Below are 14,917 nucleotides of genomic sequence, written 5' to 3' on the forward strand. Positions count from 1 at the left end.
TCGCTCCTCCTTTTTCGGTCTTTCGTGTTGCAGCAGGCGGCGAGTCAAGACGTGTTTTGTGTGGCTCAGAGCATCTTTGGTTTTCTCTAGTTCTGTGAAAATATGATTTTCTGTAGAGTTATTGTACTAGGTTGAATTTGAAAGATTGTGTGGCTGGGCGTGAAAATTGTTTGAAGATATTTTGCTCACTAATAATTTGTGTGTTACATCAGTAATCCTGGAATAGCATGTATCGCTTAGCTTTTTCCGCTGGATCCTCATGGTTGGTGTAGGTGAGAAAAATGGCGGAGCAATTGCGGCCTGCGCGAGTAGAACAAATTTCAGACCACTCTGTGAATTGAGCGAAATGGCCGACATCACCACGAAACATGTGCTTTTTGCCGAGCGAGAGTTCTTTTGGAATGCATTTTTCTTGTTTACTGCTTCAAAGCGATCTGTAGGTAGGTGCTTCTGAAAATTAGTTTCACCGTAGTAGTTTTTGAATTAGTTTCACCGTAGAGAAGAGCCATCTTTATCGTGAAACGAATAAGCTTATTATTTCGGAAAGAAGTTTCTAGAAGCAGCGGCGCTCGATCCGCAGAAAAATGTACGTTTTTTTTTTATCGGGAGCGACGTCGGTGGCATCGGTTTGGTGGTTCCATCATCTCATTCAGTTGGCGTGCAGAAATATTAAGTCGTGGCTTTCTTCGTTTCAAGCGTGGTTAAATCGTGGTATGTTTGGTACTTTATGAGCTCATTTTCTTTACTATTGTTTTTTAGAGACAGTTTCTATTTGGCATAATTTTGTGATCTACTGTTCTGGCGTTCTGGCATATGTGATCTACTGTACTGGACATGTCTAGTCAGGGATGTTGCATCGATTGTTACCCCGGTATGAGCAATACCGGCCCCTTTGGTTGGTGGTCATCATCACTCTTCTGTGTAGCCGTACCCATGCGTTTTTGCCAATTTTTCGCAATTTGGTTTTAATATGATTTTAGTGCGTCATGTGGATGGTTTTGTTTGTATGGTTGGTTGAAATGATTCAGCCAGACCATCTATTCTAATGTTGAAGTTTCAGAATGGTTACTGCAGCGTTATTTCGGGGGCTTTGGGTGTTTGTTTCGAAGATATCAGAACTATGTCGTCTGTTTATACAAACGTTTTTATATTAGATGGTATGGAATGTTGCAGAGATTGCCAACTTGTTGGCTTGAACAACAACAACAACATTTCGAGGATGTGTGTCTGAAGTGATATATCCTTTGATTACTTTGAAGCTTCTCTCTGGTGGATGGCTTTTTATGAAATTGCTTAAATTAGCAGCAGCATGATTAATTAGCATTATTACAGCAAAGGTTCAATTCGGATATTTCTCCTGAAGATAGCATATCTCCATGATCAATCAAATGCTTCGAAAAGATGATGAGACCCACCTCTTACCCCAACATAAGTTTTAGATAAACGATAGGAAAAATTATCCGGAGATATTTATATTAAAGCTGTTAACGAAGTGGTGGCATTTTTGCAACACTCTCCAGAACCCTCTGCTTTACTCTATTCCGTGCGTACAGCGGTGTCCAGCCATTTCCATGAGAAGAAAACGCATGCGGAACCACCTTCCGGAATGCCCCTGTAGACTCTCCTGTTCTCTCTATGTAGCTGGTACCCCCGAACTATTACGAGTACTCGGCTACCACTATCCAGAACGGCCAAGTCTACATTTATCTGTGGCAGTACTGGTGCCTCAAAAAAATCATCAATGGATGGGTTTGAGGCACCAGCCACAAGATAGCACGAGTGCTGGCAGAGTAGGCCTATTGGTGAGTGTATGCTCCAATTGTCCACTTTTTCGCGCGCGTGTCTCAAAAATATGTTGACTCATCGCTCTTTTTCTTTTTTTTTCCTGCTGTATCGGCTTCTCATCATCATCTAAACCTGTGCTGACGAGTACAGTGCTACACCAGCCTACTTAACAAATTCCTTCACAAACTGAACACATCCTCGTTTAAAATCCCCCATGGTAGTTGTCTGCACTACATTTCTGGGTAACGTGTTGTACAGTTGCAAGCCTTTCCCAAAAAGCGAGTTCCTAGCAAGCACAGTCTTGAAATTAGCTACTCTGGGCTCGTTTGCCCTCCTAGTCTGGTGCTGGTGAAGTTGACTACATGGCACAGATGTGTTAACCTTATTTTGAGGGTTTGTTCAAGATGTTCGAATCAAAACTTCGTGTTTTGTCATTGCGGTAGGCGTAGTGGCATGCACTGAGAAGGTTATTCTGTTCTTATTCCTGTACTAGTCTTCTGTTGACTATTTTTTCCAGAACTTTGCTCATGCTGTTTAGTAGAAAGAGAGGACGGTAAATTTTTGAAACTGTGTTTCCTTTGTTTGATAGATTGAATTTAGGGATTGGAACAACAAGACTCGTTTTCCGGGATTTTCGAGATTTTTGGTTGCGTAGGCACATGGGATGTAGATATTGACTATGGTGACTGACATTGGGCTTGATATTTTGGTTGCTATTGCTGGGAGGTTGGTGTCTATGGGCATCCTATGTTAAGGGTATTCTTGGAACAGTTCCTGGTGTTGCATCTTCCGATTCCGAGTTGTTGGTGTCGGTCGCTTCTTGAGAGGTGTCTTCATCCGATGTCGTTGTGTTCGGTACCTTCTATTGCTGTTTCATTACTTGGCTTTGTATTCTTGATCCATAGTTTGATGGTTGCCAGTTCATATTCGTGTTTTTTTGAGCGTGTTGGTGTTGTCGCTTATTTGCTTTCTTAGCTTTTCATTTTCTGTTTTGGGGGTTTGGAGTTGTTCATCTATTTTTGGGCTAGTTTTGCCTTGAGTTCAGCGATAAGCTTATCTTTTTCTTTGTATGTTTCATTTAGGCTTTCGTGCACGGCGTGTGCCATTGTTATTCTGTTTTGAATTGTGCTACTGGGTTTGTCAAGATATTGTTTAGCCGCTGCTTTACTAACACCATTGTCGATTTGATATTTAATTATTTCCGTCTCTTTGCAGTAGGCGTTGCATTTTTTATGATTGCTCGTATGGTTGCCTTTACAGTAACTTTATCTATTTTTAGTAGTATGGAGTTGGTCTCGTTCAGTTTCTTCATGAATCTTTCTGCCTTTGTTATCTTCTGCTCTTTCAGGGCGTCTTCAATTTCCTTGTCGGACATAACCTTTAGCCCATTACAATCGCTTGTATCAGTTGATTATCATTACGGTTGATATCAGTGGAATTTATTTGGTTAGATATGCATTGTTGGCATAAAGGTCAGTCGGCCTTGTCATACATGTATCTAGACCGAGGTTGTTGTTTGTCGGCACCCTCAGTCAGATGGACCGAAATCGGCATCAGATGTCAGACTGCGATCTCTGCTCTCCAAGCTCTTAGCGAACTTTCCGAAATTGGGTTCATGCATCGGTTTATTGCATCTGTTTTGGAAAAGGGAGCATTGCAAGTTGTGTTTATGGGTCTTCTAAAGTTTTAATTGTGTGAAAATGTTATTTCATATTTAAACGTGTATTTTCAATGTTTTGGTGAAAGTTGAGTTCGTGAGGGCTGTCTGACAAAACTTTCTCGAAAATGGGCGGCCATAATTAACAAAAAAAAAAAAACGCATAATGTATGCATTATCGGTACTTGTTTTAAGACCGTATACTATTCATTCCCGTTTAAGTAGGCATAGCCTTTGAAAATATTATGCTAGCCGCGATTCGCTTGTACTTTCTTCATTGATTGATCAAGGAATAATTTTACTTAAATGTTCCATTAATGATCTCATTGATGACATATTAATAAACCCCACATCCTAAAGGTATCTTATCGTTCCATATGTTTGAATGGCACTCCGTCCGTGTGCAATTCATATTCTAGGTGTTTGGTCTCTGCAAAAGCTGTTAAATGTAAAGCGTAATTTGAATTAACTGATCAATATTATATACTTAACAGAAATCGCACTACAATGAGGTGATCTTTAAGTAATGAATCATAAACTTGCCTTCAGTTTCGCAGAGCTGGTGCGCTATGTGGCATTACATTACTGCCCGATGATGCCGCTTGCAGAGCTGGGTAGTTGACTGGAGTCACTGGCAGTGGCTGTTTATACTTCCTTGCCGGGTGCCCGTTGGTCGTAGCGCGTTTGCGCTTTTCGATATATTCCGATCTCTTGGGGCACACCCGGCTAGTAGTATTACGTGAACCACCACAGTTAATGCATTTCGGATCAGCTGCTTCCAGGCGCTCGCACTGATCCTCTTGGTGATGCTTACCACAGCGCGGACATCGTTGCTGCATGAAGCAGTTTCGAGTACCATGCCCAAAGAGGAGACACTTGCCGCACTGGGTCACTTCTCGATGAACTGGGCTATACTTTGTCCACTGAATGACGGTGTGGAACAAGTGCTGAATTTCTTGAAGCTCCTTGAGCGACGTGGAGCTGTTTTCCAAATGGATCAGATACAGCTGATTGCTGTACTGCTTAGCAGAATCGTGGCACCGTACCCATGGGGTTTTCTCGGTTCTCGGGGTGGGAGCGCTTCCCAGTCGCAACGCCTAGCGCTTGTACGCCGTTCATGCGTAACCCTTCTCGAGCTGCGAGATTCATATGCGTTTCTATTCACTTTAGTTCATACATTTTATTGAAATCTTCCAGGTTTACAAATAGTGATGTGTGAGATAAAGGCTTACATGAGCATTTCACAACGAGTATTAGCCATAGGCCGATTTGTTGTCTGGTGAGTGACAGATTGGTTATTGGTTATTCATTCATATTTCTCCTGGTATTTGGTATGCGAACATTCCAAGTGAGGTGACTTCCCTCACAGTTAGCACATTTCACTGCACTGGTCATGTCACTGTCACTTAGGGATTTGCACTCACACTGGAGGGGTGCGATGCTCCGCAAATACCGCATGGAGGATTGCGATGACAGTTTTTCGCACCGTGTCCGTAGAGTTGGCATCGGTGGCATTGCGTTGGTCCTTGTCGGCCGCCACGATAAGCCTCCCATCGTACTCTGACCGATTGTATCGCTCGGATATCGTGAAGACATGCTAGGGAGCAGCATCCTCTCTCCAGTTCTACGACGTAAATCTCCGACGATGCTCGGTTGCTTTCGATTCTGCGCTTGATGATGCGCACCTCTTTTACGCGTAGACCATGCTGTACTTGCAACTCGTCGGCAATGTCTACGGTGTTCATCTTCGACAGTCCACGAATCACTGCCTTGAAGTTGCGGTCCTCACGCAGATCGTGCGTGAAGAATTCCGCTTTGGCGCTTATCAGGTACTTGATAAGCCGCGTGTGGTCCTCGCGGGAGTTCACGAAGATCTTGTCGCCGATATCTTACTTACTTACTTATCCGGCGCTACAACCGACGAGCGGTCTTGGCCTGCCACAGAAGATTCCTCCATCGCTCGCGATCGAGCGCCGTCGTCCTCCATGTCGATAGTCCTGCTATTCTGGCATCAATGTCAATACGCCGATACCAGAGATCTGGAACTCGGCGTTTATTTTCCGGGCCTGGAGCTCCGGGCGAAGGGTTGCCAGGTGGACGGATTGTACGACCACTGGCGGGAGTTTTTTCGAAGCCGGTTGCTTCGAGGCTGGATTGCCCTTAGCAGCAAGCGAGGCTTGCGGGGGGCCTTCATGTCGGCCGTAGCTGAGGGTTTGGCTGGTGTTGAACGCTTGCTGCGTTTGGAACGAACTTCGATGAAGTCTCCCGAATCCTCACTCTCCGACGACGTCAGTCGACGACGGAGTGCAGGTCGACATTTCTTCGTCGACCGTAGCTTGCGACTCGACGTCTGATTTTGATTTCTTCGAAACGACGGATTTTGGCGACTCGGGACACTCCAGAGTTCCACTCTGGAACAACGGAAAATAAAACTCTGGAGAAAAATAAAACAACGTTGGAGTTCCTCCTGAGAAAAAACGCAAAAATTCATACTTGTATTACTGTATGCCATTGGCTTTTGATTTTTGCTTTCGCGTTGTACATTTTTGAACAATAGTTCCGTTTGATGTTTCCTAACCTATCTTAACCTATCTTAATTCTAATATTTACAAGTTGAGGTTGAATGGTATCTTCCTAACCAGTGTATACTTACTTACTTACTTATCCGGCGACGAGCGGTCTTGGCCTGCCACAGAAGATTCTTCCACCGCTCGCGATCGAGCGCCGTCGCCCGCCAAGTCGAAAGTCCAGCTATTCTGGCATCAATGTCGATACCGTCGCTCCACCTCGATTTGGGCCTACCACGCCCTCTCTGTCCATCCGGAAGGCTTAAGAAGACTTTACGGGTTGGGTCGCCGTCTGCCATTCTCATGACATGCCCAGCCCACCGAAGCCGGACGAGTCTCATGCGCTGCGCGACAGTGAGATCGCCATACAACGTATACAACTCCAGTGTATAAGCATCTAATTAATTCATATTGCGATCTTTGGCATCTTTCTCTGTGCCTTTTAGCCATCATGGCAATTCTTGTTGCTAATAGATCATGCTCCGCTAATTCATGTACATATGTTGTTTTGGCATAAACTGGCTAGTTTAATATCATTTCCTTACTTGAGCGTTGGAACAGTTATGCTATACTGGCGCTCCTTATTCCAGCATTCGAGCAACTATCTGCTTATATATTGCAATCTTATTGGAAATTGACGCTTTCAATTTGCGATTTATAATGGGGCACAGCAGTTTAAGCATCGTCCCCATTTTCTCTATCACTTTTTGGACATGCTGCCTATAACTGAGATGCGACATGTTCAATGTTCAAAGATGTTCAAACTGGATAGATAGTTTACATATGTATCGAGTCCTTTCTGCAGTTTTTTTTAACAAGGGGATCAGTAGCTCCGCCTCTGTAATGGATTGCTGTGTCATCTGCGTACAATGATATTGCTCCACCGAGAGGTAATTACGGTAAATCTGAGGTATATATCATGTATAGTAGAGGCCCTAGTACACTGCCCTGTGGAACGCCAGCAGGGATGTTTGTGGGTTCAAAGTTAACATGATTTAGGCTACTGGAACGTTCTTCTATCTAGATAGCTGTTTATTATCTTATGTAAGTACATTGCGTAACGCATTTTGAGCTTTTTATGCAGTAGTCCATCATACCATACATTATCGAAAGTCTTTTAACCTCCAACAGCACAGACACTGGTGATTTAGCTACTCTTTTGCCTTTACATATCATGTTTTCAATCCGCTTTAGTTGGTCAACCGTGCAGTGACCAATCCTGAAACCAAATTGCTTTCTTTGAAATCTTTTAGCAGAATTTCAGCTTCCTCTGTGTGCTCTAGAAGCCTGTTGTATGCTATCCTCTCAAAGACCTTGCTGATGATAGGTAAGAGGCTGATTGGCCGATAGCTAGCAGGACTGGATGGATCCTTTCCCTTGATACTGAAGCCGCTAGCTTCTGGTACCCGGCTGTCCACGAACCTCTGCCGTTGAGGCCAGTTCGCACGATGATAGTTGGGCCGCAGATGTTGTTCGCGTTTCTTCTTGCTGCAGTCCAGTTCAAAGATGACTGGCAGATGATCCGAGGACATGTCCGTCACAGTCAGGAGCAGAGAGCAAACCTCCTCAACATTGGTGACGACGATGTCGATTGTTGTTCACTTGGTTTCCCCACTGTGAATGTCGAGCATTCAGATCGCCAGCAATGATGTATCGCTGTCTGGTCCTGGTGAGCTTGATGATGTCGTTTCGTAGATCGATAGCTGAGCCATTCCGCGACTTTGGATTGCTTAGGGCAGTAGGCCGCTATGATGTTGACGGGCCCTACCGCCATACCCAGTGTCCGCTCTGTCCAGTCGCACTATCCGAAATTCCGGCAGGTACAGTTTCGAGTTCGACTTGAGATGCGTCTCAGTGATGACCGCAATGTTGATCTCGTTATCTCACAGAAAGTTGCTGAGTTCGATGGCCTTGTTCATAACTGAACAGGCATTCCAATTCAGGACGTTCATGGGTTTATGGTCCATGTTTCCGTTTTAGGATTGAGATGACAGCTTGTAGCTGTTCTGAGTATGTGCGGCACGTCCTTTGTATCATAATGACGTCCGCCATGAGCCCTACTAGCTCCTCTGTAGTTAGCGGAGTGTCAACCAGTGGGGCGTTGTTTGCTGCCTGGTGCGAAAGAACTTTGGCGTACGAAAATCCCGGAGGGATTGCGGGAGCCGCTGCTGGTGTTGGAGTGGGGTAGAACGTAGCCGGTTTAGCCCCTGGCGTTGACTTGAGTTCCGGGTAGTTTGCTGCAGTCATCGGTAACGGTTCCTTGAACTTCCTGCCAGGTTCCCCATTAGTTGTTGCGCGTCTGCGTTTTTCGATGTGCTCTTTCCGCTTGCGGTGCGCTTGGGGCGCACCCGGCTAGTGGAGTCATGCTATCCCCCACAGTTGACGCATAATGGGTCAGCATCTTCTAGTCGCTCGCACTGACCCTCCTTGTGCTGCTTGCCACAGCGCTGACATCGTTGCTGCATGAAACAGTTTCGTGTACCATGTCCGAAAAGGAGGCACTTGCCGCACTGGGTTACCTCTCGATGTGCTGGCCTGTACTTTGTCCACTGGATGATGGTGTGGAACAAGTGCTGCTTGCCTTGGAGCTCCTTTGGTGTCGTGGAACTGTTTTCCAGATGGATCATCTTGTGGATAGCCACCACTTTGAGATTCTCCTCCTTCAATGCTACGGCCTGCTCAGTCGTTTCCATATCATGGAGTCCTCGGAGCACGACTTTAAAGGGTTTCTCCCCTTCCACATCATGAGTGTAGTACTCACACTCACTCTGCCGTAGCACCTCCATCGCAGCCTTGTAATGGTTGGCTGTTGGTGTCGTTAGTACGTATCCTTCCGTTGTCCGTCGCATAACGCACTTCAGCCCCTTTTCAATAAAGAAAATTAACTTTTCCCTCAATCCGACGGGAAAACCCTTCACATAAAGTGGAGGCATCTTCTGCTTCCTCTCCACTTGCTTATCACGTTTTGGCTCAGCGCCATTTTCTAGCGGCGCAAACGGGTTTGCCGCTAACAGCTTCTTCGACGCCGTGCCCGCGGCGTCATTCTGGTTTTCAGGGTGGGTGCGCTTCCCTGATGAAACGGTTGCGCTTGCTCGCTTATATCTAACTTACATCTAACTGTACAAATTTTCGTTTGGGGTTATTTGGAGCTGCTTGATGAGATCATGCTACGAGTTGGCACATCCATTTTTGGTGGTGATTTGCAGTTCGACAAGTAGGTCGTTAAGTGGTTTTGTGTTTGTTTGGTTGTAAAGATCTGTCTATCTGGTTCTTCTTGGTGAGCCTGTTATTAAGCGTAGATAGTTATTAAGGCACTTCTGGATTTTGCTTCTGTTTGTTATAGAGCAGTTTCCCCAGATGGTGAGGCCGTAAGTTACTGTTGGAACTATTATCATTTTGTAGATTGCCAACTTATTTGGGAAAGAGAGTCTATTGATCTTCTATTGATATTCTTTTTAATCAAAAGTGAGCCCTAGATATTTGACTTCTGTTGACCAACCTATTGTTTTGTTGCTAATAGCAACAGCGTTGCCCTTAGGGCGAAGGAATTCTTGCTTATGTTTATATGGGATTAACATTACTTGGGTTTTTTTCCTGGTTAATGCTGATTTTCCAGTCGGCTGCATAATTGGTGAGGGTGTTGAGGCACTGTTGAGTATTGCTTTGCAGTTCCGACAGAGTTCTACCTTTAACAGTTATCACCGTGTCGTCCGCGTATAAAAACAGTTGACCGTTGCGTGGGATGGATGGTAGGTCGGAGATGTAGAGTGTGTACAGGAGGGGGCCGAGAACGCTTCCTTGAGGGACGCCTGCTGGGATGCTCCTTGCAGTTGAGTTTGTGCTCCCTAGTGCAACTTGAAATGTTCTGCCGGAGAGGGAGGTAGCTCTGGATGACCTTGATTTGGTAAGGTGTGATGCCAAGGTCCTGTGGATGAACCCATCGTGCCAGACATTGTCAAAGGCTTTCTCGACGTCCAGCAGCAAGATGGCGGTTGTCTTGTCAACTCTTTTGTTTCGGTCAATGTTGTTTTTAAGTCGTAACAGTTGATGATTTGTTGAACGACGTGCTCATTTATTGTCTTTATTTATCCCTTGCCCATGTCCCTCACTCTTATCTCGCCGGGTGGGTTGGCGCTATCGGCCGTCCTTCCCGACGGGCCGTGGGTCGATGTCGACCTATTCACCACGTGTACGTGTCATTTTGATCTCCGTCTTTTATCGTCACGTCATGCCGTAGTACTAGTAGTTCTGAGCCGCGGTCGCGCTTCCTTGAGGCTCGCGATTCTCTTCGCCCGACGTCGCTCCTCGGTGATCTGCGTAACACGTTCGCTTCGACGCTTCCGACAAATGTACGCTGTTCATGTTTCGTGGTCTTATTTGTTCATTGTATATTGCAGAGAAAATTAGATGCAAATTAACGAGAGTAATATTGTTGAAAATCTGAAAAACATTCTTCAACTGACGCGTTTGCTTCGCCATTCGATCACTGTTTGTTCAATTCTTGTTTTATCATTTAAAATTTACATATTCAGCTTTCTCAATTACAAGAACCTGAATAATAATTTATATTTCGTTTGTATGTCAAGTGAGACACATAAAATTGCCCACACGGAAAGGTTTTATGATAACGCAACAAAATTCGATTTTGCTCTCATGCTTTTACTGGATTAGAATCAATCCATTTTGAATTCACTTCTTACTCGACTCGTCTACTGCACACGAATATAATAGACGAACCATTTCCTGGTTAATAATGAAAAAACATGGAGCGTTCGTATGTGGTTTCAAAATCGTTAAATCAAAATGTTGATGTCAAATGAAACCACCGTTGTTGGAACTAAATGTAAGTATGGTAAGACAATTTTTTCCGAAATACGGTATATTCGTCTGATATTAATCTAATAGTTGTGGATAATTTCAGCATTTATAGATGGAGTACTATGGATATTTTTTGCTTTCGCTGTATTGCTTTGATAGATAGTAATTGACTGGTATGTATTTTAGTTCTAGAAATTTGTCTGTGAATGTATGCTTCAATTGATATTTACAGGTAATGCAGTGTAACCTGATCCAATGCCATATATGCCGGAAGAAGACATCAAACACTATGGATACACCATCAGCAGATTCAAAATGAATTAAAACTGTCGATAGTTAGGAGGATGAGTTATCCTATTAAACATACTACATGCTATCGGTATAGCTAGTCATTACTTTCAAGATAATTTTGCATATAGTGGATATTTCGTGTTAACGCTGAACATAATCTTGTGTACTGAAGCAATTTTTGGGTCAGCTACAATTATTGTTCTGTTGCACACGTTCAAGTTTAAAACATTGCTAATCAAAGAAACATTTTAGAGATGCACAGGGATAGGGACAGGGGATTCTTTAACAAGACCAGGACTACCATGTCCATATTGAAGGAATTAATGTAGAATAAGTTACACTTATATTGGCGTTGAACTCCGTTGGAAATCGCATTGGAATGTTTTGAATCACATACATGCAGTATTTGATATTAATGTAAGCCCAGCAAAACGTTAACATAAAATCGTAACATATATAATAATAGAGCGAAACTATCAGTGTAGTATGTTTACGAGGCTAAAAATAACTGCCAACAAATCTAGAATGAAGTGAGAAATGTAGGACAAAATGTGTGGTAGAAGAAAACAAATCACGAATAATGGGATAATGTGCTAGTTTTGCATAAATTATTATATAACAATTAGGATACAGGACCAGACTTCATAGTATTACCAATTATAGTCAGAGGTAGAACTAGATTTGATTTTCCCTCATGCTCTTAACAATTTGCAATGTCTTATCGTTCCACTCGCCTGCTGTGGAGGAAAATTATTAGAATGAAGTGACCAAGAGCACGTCTGGATGTGGTTTCCTCGTCGTTGAATCAGATATTTGGAGTAAAATCGTCAATTGAAAACACCGTTGTTAAAACGAAAGATGACTATGGTAAGGCATAGTTGCTCCCAAATAATACATGTTTTTATGAAAACGTAATTATTTTTAATATTTTCAGTATTCAACGCCCGCTTTTGTTGAATTGGATGGTGCACATGAATCCATTGGTATGTATGCATAGGAATTGACTGATGTGTATTGTATATATTATATATATTAGTAATTAATGTTATTTCTTCAATTAAAATTTCCAGGTGTGACATCTTCCCGAAGCACGCCTGCCTGAAGAACAACTTGTTGAAACAGAGTTACAAGTTGAAACAGAATTATTCTTGATATGTGCTGATACGATCACTGTTAACATACATACATCTCACTGTTAACATATACCAAATTCCATGGGCACTCTCATGCGAACAGTCAAAATTATGTCATCCTTGGAACGGTGACTCACGAATTACTGGACACATTGTTATTGCTATTTTATTCATATAAAAAACTCGATGGGCCACACGGCCTAATCAAGAACCCTCGAACACATGAGGAATTACCAAAGCATACTCAAGTAAAAGAACAATTTCGGCTAGTTAGACGTTGTGGAATGTTGTCAGAATGGGAGAAAAACGACTGATCATGCTGTTACCATGAAACAAGTCATACAAACAACGCAAGCAACAATCATACAAACAACGCAAGCAACAATCATACAAACAACGCAAGCAACAATCATACAAACGAATGGTATGAGCATTCTCAAGTGGCAGTCATATTCGGAAAATTAGGACATTGGCAAAGTGCTAAGAGCATCAGGGCAATGAGAATCGTGTATCTGCTTATCAGAATCTAGAACGCTTCAATTGAACATCCTTTTAGTATGAAACAATTAGTTTTTGTTAATTTAGTCTATGGCAAATATTGTCAGTTAATTGAAAGTTATCTTAAGATTAGAGATTAAGAGTTAAGATGAAATAATTTATATTTTATATGTTATGTTAGACTTGGTAAAATTTCAGCAGGATTGCAGGTTGTCATATCAAATATTTGTTTTTTTTTTAATTATTAGTATACATGAGGCTAACAAAATCTATGTTCTAATAATATCCATGTTGAAGTGAAGTGAGGACGAATCACTATTAAAACTCAAACATTATGCCAAGGGTCTCGCCGACCATTTAGGATTCAACTATGCTGGAGCAAACGAATAGTTTAAGCTTATGTCGTTCGGAACGCTTAAATAATTGTTTATGTAGATACAACTATAATCAAATCAACCAAAGAAACATACGATAATGATTACAATTACATTTAACAAAAGGCACGCATGACTGGTTAGAATAATCGGATCTATATAAGAACAACAGTCAATACGATAGGATCAATCCTGCCAAAGTTCCGCGGTGGGGTGGGTGCCACTCAATAATGATAGTGACAAAGGGATGATATTACAAAGCTCTATTGGGTCATATAGAAATTTGTAACTCAGTAAGATAACTCACAGCTGCTCATTAGTAAGGCTTTTAAGATTCTCGTGGCGATTACAGAACATTCCTTGCGAATCGATTAGTATACGGAAATCCACAAACAACGAATAACATCTTGTAGCGCACTCCGTGAATATGAAACGAATTTATATATTTGATGTAAAGCGAATTGATTCTGCGTTTTTTGTTTACTAATTAAAAAGAAGTATAATAAAATGAAGATAATTGCTGTAATTAATGTTGATAATTGCTGTAAAAATGGCTGACAAGTTACTGCCGGTTGGATCTTTTGTATTATTATTAAAACAAAAAACATTTTGTCTGATTTTTCAATTACGTAGTAAAAAACAACACAGTATTTCGCAAGTTCGTTTTGTCGTAAACGAGAAATCATAAATGCGCACAGAAAATAAAGGTAGCCTTCAAATTTCAAATGTAAGAATATTATGCTATATCGGTATCTAGTATACTAGAAACAGAATAGTGTTGATGAAGATATCACAAAAATTATACAACTACATTTTTCAGTCGACATTTCATTTGCATTTCATAACAGTTGGAATCGAGTTGATCTATAAGTTATAAATGCATGCAGATGACTGCCCAACGTTTAAATTTCCGAATCCTTCAATCCGACGATCCTTCAATCGAAAAGATGTACGTTAAGGTATAAATTTTAAAATTAATATCAATGATGGAGAGTATTTTGTAAAACTCAGATATTCTATTAAAACGCTAGAATTTATTTTTACGGATTTTTACAATCATTTATATGCAGTTTCGACAAAGGAAAGTTTTATAAGCTCGCGCATTTTGCACAAAGAAAAAATCACCATAAATCATCATCGCCGATTGCTGCTTTCTATTTGTTTATCAATATTAAACATGAGCGCCGCGCACTGGCTTGTGTTGTAGGAAGAACAACGGCAAACATTCAGATTCGAAGTCTAGGGCATTTTGAACAGAACGCAGTGCGATCCCCACCGGTCAAAGTGTAGCTGGAAACTATCCACAGAATCGTGTTAAAACAACCAAACAACAGGGCCACATACACCCAAAGAGATGTTGTTATTGCTATTTGCTTTGCGCTGCAAATAACTCCCGTATTGTCGTGCTTCAAAGTATCTATGCTTGTTTTGAGTTAAGATTTATTCGTTGCAATTCTGGTGCGAAGTCAAATCTATCATCCTGGTAGGAGGCCGATTCGGGTTTTTTTTTCTCTCACTTTCTCTCTCTCAATATTTGTCCTAAAAGAAAGGGCACGAATGAGTGGGATAGAGGTAGAGGGGGAGGGGGAGGGGGGAGTAAGCCTGGGATTTTAGACACCCGTGCCCCAGCCATCATCAGCGAGCCAACCGTTTTCATCGCAATGTGCCCAGATTTCTCCTCTAGCATTTGCTGTTTCCATTTGTTGTTGCTTTCGCTGTGTCCGGACAGTACCATGTAACAGACTAATGCGTTTTCACACGAGCACAACCCGTCCACTGTAGGCTGGTTGGCTG

General features: G+C 42.3%; 2 long non-coding RNA genes across 2 annotated transcripts; both read left to right on the forward strand.

The window, feature by feature from the left end:
* The first annotated feature begins 10,512 nt into the window (after window positions 1–10,512).
* On the forward strand, window positions 10,513–11,387 carry LOC126574545 (uncharacterized). Its single transcript, XR_007608225.1, has 3 exons — window positions 10,513–10,852; window positions 10,931–11,000; window positions 11,060–11,387. It is a non-coding gene; the product is annotated as an uncharacterized LOC126574545 (long non-coding RNA).
* Window positions 11,388–11,540: 153 nt separating this feature from the next.
* Window positions 11,541–13,149, forward strand: LOC126574544 (uncharacterized). The gene is made up of 3 exons (XR_007608224.1): window positions 11,541–11,985; window positions 12,053–12,101; window positions 12,189–13,149. It is a non-coding gene; the product is annotated as an uncharacterized LOC126574544 (long non-coding RNA).
* The last annotated feature ends 1,768 nt before the right edge of the window (window positions 13,150–14,917 follow it).

This window comes from Anopheles aquasalis, chromosome 3 (genome assembly GCF_943734665.1).
Source record: "Anopheles aquasalis chromosome 3, idAnoAquaMG_Q_19, whole genome shotgun sequence".
In the NCBI taxonomy this organism is placed as follows: domain Eukaryota; kingdom Metazoa; phylum Arthropoda; class Insecta; order Diptera; family Culicidae; genus Anopheles; species Anopheles aquasalis.